Source organism: Triticum aestivum, chromosome 5B, assembly GCF_018294505.1.
Source record: "Triticum aestivum cultivar Chinese Spring chromosome 5B, IWGSC CS RefSeq v2.1, whole genome shotgun sequence".
Lineage (NCBI taxonomy): Eukaryota > Viridiplantae > Streptophyta > Magnoliopsida > Poales > Poaceae > Triticum > Triticum aestivum.
In genome coordinates, this window is record NC_057807.1 from 120,238,563 (window position 1) to 120,246,528 (window position 7,966).

Consider the following 7,966-nt stretch of genomic DNA (forward strand, 5'->3'; position numbering starts at 1 on the left):
CATCAGCCGCACTCTTCGCCAATTCCGCATACTCATCGGTGGCGCTCCACAGCTTATCCAACGGAGCATACTTTGGATCCAAAAAGTTCATCCACAACACATAAGGTCTTCTGGCTGCGATTTCTCCGGCTTGTCGAAGTTCCTCCCGTGCGTCTCTAATTTAAGAGCGCATCTCTTTAGCCGAGTCCATCGCCTTCTTCAGGTCGGCCGCCTTTACTTGATTCTCCTTTTTGAGAAGCTCATACCGGCCGGCGGCGTCCCTCAGCTCCACAGCCATCTCGGCTATCTTTTCCTCGCCTCGAAGATGAGCGGCCTGTTCGGCCTTTAATTCTTCGGCTGCCTTTAGAGCAGCCGCAGTACTAATCCGAGTTTGTTCCTTGGCTAGAGCAAGCTCCGCCCTCAGGGCCTCCATGGCAGCAGCTCCGTCTGCAACTACATAACATCACATTAATATTTCAACCTTCTTGCAAAAATAGATGTGGATATAGGAAAGCATACTCTGTGACTCCTCGAATTGCTTGTTCACAAGCGTGACATCGGCCTCCACAACTTCAATCTGCCACCTCAATTCGGCGCATTCAGCGGCCTGGTCCATTGTTGAACCTTTAGCAACCTGCACATCGATGCAAGTGCGACCATTAACTGGGAGTTTGATCCTCCAGTTGCCGCCATGGGCTGGCATCCATAGTCTCAGGGGCTACTATCTACACAGAGCGCATGTATCATGTTTGGCTCAACTAAAAATTACGGCTTACCTCAAAGCCTTTGAGCAGGCTCCTAAAAGCTTCGTTCAAAACACTTGTGGCGGAGGAAATTTTCTCCGACACCATACCCATTAGGGTACGATGATCCTCCAAGAGATCAGCTAACTCCAGGAGGCCCATCAGCGTGTTCGGCTGGACACCGGACTCTCTCGGACCCTTCCCATTATCCGCCGCAGGAGCCGAACGCGCCGGGATTGGGGCGGCCGAAGTGTCAGCTTCTGGCCCCTTTGCATCCGAACTCCTCCATGACGATACCTCAAGGTCGCCCGCCTCACGGGGCGGAGAGGCAGGTGGGGTTTCACTCTCCATCATCTTTGGAATAAGATCCCCCGAAGACGAACCCTGTTGAGATGAACTGTTGGCCGGACAACAAAAAACAGGTCCCGGTTATTACTCTCAGGGGGAAAAAGTAACAAGATCCTGGCTTAATCAAACTTACAGCTCGGTGGAGGGCTGGCCCGTTTGCGGGCATTGTGCGGTGAGAACGCCCTTCGGGGCAGGGCCCTTTGGCGAAGTTCCTTTCCTTTGTTTAGGCGCCCCTGTCTCCAAATCTTCGGAGGCGACCCTCTTCTTCCCGTGGGGGGAAGGAAACCTCAGAGTCGCCTCCCCGATTCTCCTCCTTCGTTGAGGCTCTGATTCCCCCGATTCGGATGAACAGTGAGTGAGGCCTACTCTTGGCCTCCCCGCTCTCCCCTTCAGTTGTCTCTGGTGGCACCTGACTTAGTGTCCGTTCAAGAATCCTTGCCATTGCCGGGCCGGGCGAACCTTCAGGAAGAGGGCCGGACACCTGATACTCTCCACCTTTCTAAGCCAATCCTGGTTGCGCACAGTGTTTAGAACAATGCTATGACAAATATAAGCGAGGTGTTCGATTATGGGGTTACTTACTTGGGTATCAAGGCGATTGCAGCTCAGGCCCGCGTCCTCGGTGGTGTACGGACACTTTATTCGTGGTCCAAAGAACAACTTGTACATCCCTTAGGGTGTCATACCGAAGAAGTGTTGAATGGTCTGCGGACCTTCTGGATTGAATTCCCACATCCGGAGAGGCCGGCGTTTGCACGGCAGGAACCGCCGGACTAGCATTACTTGGATTATTTTGAAGAGACTAATGTTACTCCCGAGGAGCTCCCGAATGCGGCTTTGCAGCATTGGTACATCGTCTGCAGGCCCCCAGTTTAGTCCCACATTGGCCCACGATGCCAGTTGGGGTGGAGGGCCCGAGCGGAAGGCAGGTGCGGCCACCCACTTTGAGCCTCGGGGAGCTGTGACATAGAACCACCTCCGTTGCCATAAATCAGATACCTCCGAGAAGGAGCCTTCGAGCCACGGGGCATTAGCGTTCCTGCTTATTATGGCACCTTCGCAGTTTGCGTGTCGCTCCTCAATTATCTTTGGCTTCACATCGAAAGTCTTGAGCCATAAGACGAAGTGGGGGGCAATTTGAAGGAAGGCTTCACACACAATGATAAATGACGAGATGTGGAGGATGGAATCCGGAGCTAGATCGTGGAAATATAGTCCGTAGTAGTTCATGAGCCCCCTCACAAAGGAATCAAGAGTGAGACCTAAGCCCCGGAGGAAGTGGAAGACAAATACGACGCTCTCATTGGTCTTAGGAGTGGGGATAACCTGATCGGGAGCAGGAAGCCTGTGCTTGACATCGGCGGTCAAATACCCAGCCTCCCTGAGCTTCGCAGTATCCTCCTCTGTGACAGAGGAGGCCATCCATCGACCTTGATGGTCAGATCCAGACATGATCGGAGATCCGGAGTGCTTAAGCTCGGGCTTTGGGTGTTGGAACTCAGGGCGCGAGATGTGCGAGCGTGGAGATAGAGGGATAGGCCTCGGCCCCCTTTATAAAGGGGGAAGAATATCAAGCGTCCCCGGACGTGGTCGTTTGGGACTTGCCTAAAAACACGGGGTCATGCCAACAGGCACAGTTGGATTATCCATACCCGTATTGATGAGAATCCCGTAATAAGGGGGAACACGATCTCTGCTCTGACAGGACATGCCGAATAAACCGCCTCGTGGTGTGTGCGGTAGCAAGTTGTAGGAACGGTTTGAATGAAAATCGGACCGTGGCGTGATGTCACTTTTCGAAGAATTGTCAGCAGATTAGATTTGTGGATTATTATTATTCTCTCTACGGTGGTATATGGAATGTTATCTATCTTGGAGTATTCGGAGATGAAACCCGCCTCGCAATGCCGAAGACAATCTACGTGTCGGACTCATCCCCATTAAAGCCTGGTTCAGGGGCTGCTGAGGGAGTCCTGGATAAGGGGGTATCCGGACAGCCGGACTATATGCTTTGGCCGGACTGTTGGACTATGAAGATACAAGACAGAAGACTTCGTCCCGTGTCCGGATGGGACTCTCCTTGGCGTAGAAGGCAAGCTTGGCGATTCGGATGTAGATCTCCTTCTCTGTAAACCGACTCTGTGTAACCCTAGCCCCCTCCGATGTTTATATAAACCATAGGGTTTAGTCCGTAGGACTAAGGATCATCATCAATCATACCATAGGCTAGATTCTAGGGTTTAGCCTCTCTGATCTCGTGGTAGATCAACTCTTAATACTCATATCATCAAGATCAATCAGGTAGGAAGTAGGGTATTACCTCCATCGAGAGGGCCCGAACCTGGGTAAAACATCGTGTCCCCAGTCTCCTGTTACCATTAGCCTTAGACGCACAGTTCGGGACCCCCTACCCAAGATCCACCGATTTTGACACCAACAATCATCGTCATCCTCATGGTATTCTTCTTGTACCACTAACCCTCGAGTAGGAGTCTTCTTGGTGAAGTTGTTTTTGTTGGGGAAGGACTTGGCTTTGTCTTTTCGAATGAGCTTGCCACCATTGTCTTCCCGCTTCCTGTACGGACAATCCACAACAAAGTGACTCACATTGCCACAGTTGTAGCAAGTTCTCACTCATTGCTTTCCCTTGAACCCACTTGAATTGTTCTTGTTGAAGTTCGGCCTTGTGTTCTTCTTGCTCCAAAATTGCCTTGAAGCAAGAGCCATGTGCTCATGATAATCATATTTTGTATCCTCGGGGTTGCTCTCCTCATCTTCCTCTTCTTCCTCTTCTTCCACGATGACCTTGGCCTTCAAAGCAAGATTGGACTTCTTCGTTCTTTGAGAACGGAGCACCGCGTTGTCGGCGGTTTTGTCCAAGATGCTCATAGCAACGAACTCATCCAACACTTCACTCAGGTCATGGAGTGGAAGTTCGGTCTTTGACGGATGACGGAGGACATGGCCTTGTTGTAGGGCATCATGGCCTGGAGGAACTTGCGTTTGATCCAATTGTCATTTGTGTCCTTACTCCCATGATCTTAGAGTGAGACCGCGAGTTTGGTTACTCTCCGAAAGAGCTCATGATGTTCTTCATCTTCCTTCATTGCAAATTCATCGGCTTCATCTTGCACCACTTCATAGTTGGAGCATTGAATGCTTGATCTTCCCCGATAGAGAGACACAATGCAATGCCACACGTCTTTGGCCATGGCGTAGGGTCGAAGATAAGGAAGATCTTCGGGAGGAATAGCATCTTGGATGATGAAGAGAGCATTCTCATTGAATTGATTATCCACGGTTTCTCTAGGGGAGAAGTTGCTTGCGTCATGTGGATAGAAACCTTCTTCAATGATTCTCCAAAGATTAGTATTCACATGATTTAAATGACGCTTAAAGCGATACACCCAAGAATCAAAATCCTCATTCCTCACAATCTTAGGAGGAGGACCGGCATGATTTAAATGAGTAGAGGGAATCGGTCCTCCATAAGTTGGAAGTTCCACATGGGCAAAGAAGCCGGTGCCATTTCTACCACTAGTAGAAGGACCCTTTTCACTATTAGCTTCCCCCTTGTCGGAGGAAGCATCCGTCACCTTGTTACTGGGATCACCCACTTTCATCGGCGAGGTAGACAGTTTAAGACCTCCTAGATATTTAGTAAACATGCTTTCAACCTCGGTCTTCATGGAGGTTTTCAATGTGTCCAAAGCCGCATTGAATTCCTCATGAGAGACCGTGGTTCCCCCATCGGCCGTAGATGAGATAGGATTCACACCGGAGTGCTCCTCCACACCGTATGTGGTGTCAACCATACTCTTCGGACGGCAAAGTCCTTAGTAAAGAGACGAGGCTCTGATACCAATTGAAAGGATCGATATAGTTGACTAGAGGGGGGGTGAATAGGCAACTAACACTTTTTAATCTTTTCTTTACCAATTTAAACTTTGCATCAAAGTAGGTTGTCTAGATATGCAACTATGTGAGCAACATATATGATGCAATAACAACTAGTACATAAGCAAGCAAGGGAACAACACAAATAAGCTTGCACAAGTAAAGGCACGAGATAACCAAGAGTGGAGCCAGTGGAGACGAGGATGTGTTACTGAAGTTCCTTCCTTTTGAGGGGAAGTATGTCTCCGTTAGAGCGGTGTGGAGGCACAATGCTTCCCAAGAAGCCACTAGGGCCACCATAATCTCCTCACGCCCTCACACAATGTGATATGCCGTGATTCCACTATTGGTTCCCTTGAAGGCGGCGACCGAACCTTTACAAACAAGGTTGGGGCAATCCCCATAACTTAATTGGAGGCTCCCAACGACACCACGAAGCTTCACCACAATGGACTATGGCTCCAAGGTGACCTGAACCGTCTAGGGTGCTCAAACACCCAAGAGTAACAAGATCCGCTAGGGATTAGTGGGGGGAATCGAATATCTCTTGGTGGAAGTGTAGATCGGGACCTTGTCACCCAATCCCGAGCAAATCAACAAGTTTTATTGGCTAGGGAGAGAGATCGGCCGAAAATGGAGCTTGGAGCAACAATGGAGTTTAGGGTTGGAAGAGGTAAGTCTTCTTGGAGAAGAAGACCCCCTTATATAGTGGGGGGACAACTCCAACCGTTACCCACCACTCAGCCCGCGACCCACGGAACTACCGCACCACAGGCGCGGTACTACCTCACGGGCCTGCGGTACTACCACGGCAGACCGCGGTACTACCGTGGGCGCGGCAGAGCCCAGACCTGAATAAAGGAGCACGGACAGGGCGCGGTAGATCCATAGGAGCGGTACTACCGCGGCCCCATGAGGTACTACCGTGGCCCCATGCGGTACTACCGCAGGACAGCCGCAGGCCAGGCCCGGTAGGTACAGATGTAAAAAATTACATCCGTGACTACCTCCATTGAGAAATTGTCATGCGAAAATCCACACAGAACTACCGCGACCAAGGGTGCGGTACTACCATGAAGGGTGCGGATGTAAAAAATTACATCCTCCCCTACCTCCGCTCCTGCTACTATACCTGGCCAGGCGCCACGGTACTACCACGCCTCAGCACGGTACTACCGCATAGAGCACGGATGTAAAAAATTACATCCGCGCCTACTACCTCTTGAGCAGTGGCGCCAGTCCAGAGCTCACGGTACTATCGCTCTGCGGAGCGGTACTACCGTGGGAGCCCACGATACTACTGTGCCGGAGCCCGGTACTACCGCTGGCTCCTGTGGTAGTACCGCTCTGAAGAGCAGTACTACCGCTAGCCTGAGAAGAGCAACACGGAGACCTTCATTTCGCAGAGACAAGGTGAGACAGAGGAACACTCCAAAGAGCTCAAGGAAAGGCGGTGAAAAGGGAACGTGTACGTGAGATTCCACCAAAACCTTTCCAAAGTGGACCCCCTCTTGATAGTATGGCTTTCCTATGACTCAACTCCACCGAACCGAACCGTAGAGAAACGCTATCTTCAATAATCTTCAAGGGGCATCAAATCATCTTGTGTTTAGTCGTGATATATCTGTAAAGCTCAATACACAATTAGTCTGCAAAGACATTGTCATCAATCACCAAAATTACTGAGGGACAAGAATGCCCTTACAGCTAGTTTTGAAGAAAGTTTATGCTTTATGCTTTAACATGTGAATAGCTTGTTACTTGATCTTGAGAACTTTTATGAGATGAACTATTGTTATGACATATAATCATGCTAGAAAAGGTGATTGAAATTATCATTGATCAAACTTGTGCACCTGCTAGCATTCACACTTCATAAATTCTTTCTTTTATCATTTACCTACTCGAGGACGAGTAGGAATTAAGCTTGGGGATGCTGATACGTCTCCAATGTATCTATAATTTATGAAGCATTCAGGCTATTTTATTATCTATTTCGAATGTTTATGGGCTTTATTATACACTTTTATATTACTTTTGGGACTAACCTACTAACCAGAGACGCAGCCCATATTGATGTTTTCTTGCCTATTTCAATGTTTCGAAGAAAAGGGATATCAAATGGAGTCCAAACAGAATGAAACCTTCGGGAAAGTTATTTTTGGAACAGAACCGATCCAGGGGACTTGGAGTGCATGTCAGAGAAGCTTCGAGGAAGCCACGAGGGTGCCCCCCCCCAACTGGGCCCGCCCCTTGTCTCGTGGGCCCCTCGCATCACCTGACCGACTTCTTTCACCTATATATTCCCATATACCCTAAAACCATCGAAGATGAAGATAGATCGGGAGTTCCGCCGCTGCAAGCCTCTGTAGCCACCAAAAACCAATCAGGACCCTGTTCCGGCACCCTGCCGGAGGGGAGATCCCTCACCGGTGGCCATGTTCACCATCCCGGCGATCTCCATGATGAGGAGGGAGTAGTTCACCCTCGGTGATGAGGGTATGTACCAGTAGCTATGTGTTTGATCTCTCTCTCTCTCTCGTGTTCTTGAGGTAATACGATCTTGATGTATCGTGAGCTTTGCTATTATAGTTCGATCTTATGATGTTTCTCGCCCTCTACTCTCTTGTAATGGATTGAGTTTTCCCTTTGAAGTTATCTTATCGGATTGATTCTTTAAGGATTTGAGAACACTTGATGTATGTCTTGCCATGCTTATCTGTGGTGACAATTGGATATTCACGTGATCAACTTAATGTATGTTTTGGTGATCAACTTGCGGGTTCCGTGACCTTGGGAATCTATGCATAGGGGTTGGCACAGGTTTTCGTCTTGACTCTCCGGTAGAAACTTTGGGGCACTCTTTGAAGTACTTTGTGTTGGTTGAATAGATGAATCTGAGATTGTGTGATGCATATCGTATAATCATGCCCACGGATACTTGAGGTGACAATGGAGTATCTAGGTGACATTAGGGCTTTGGTTGATTTGTGTCTTAA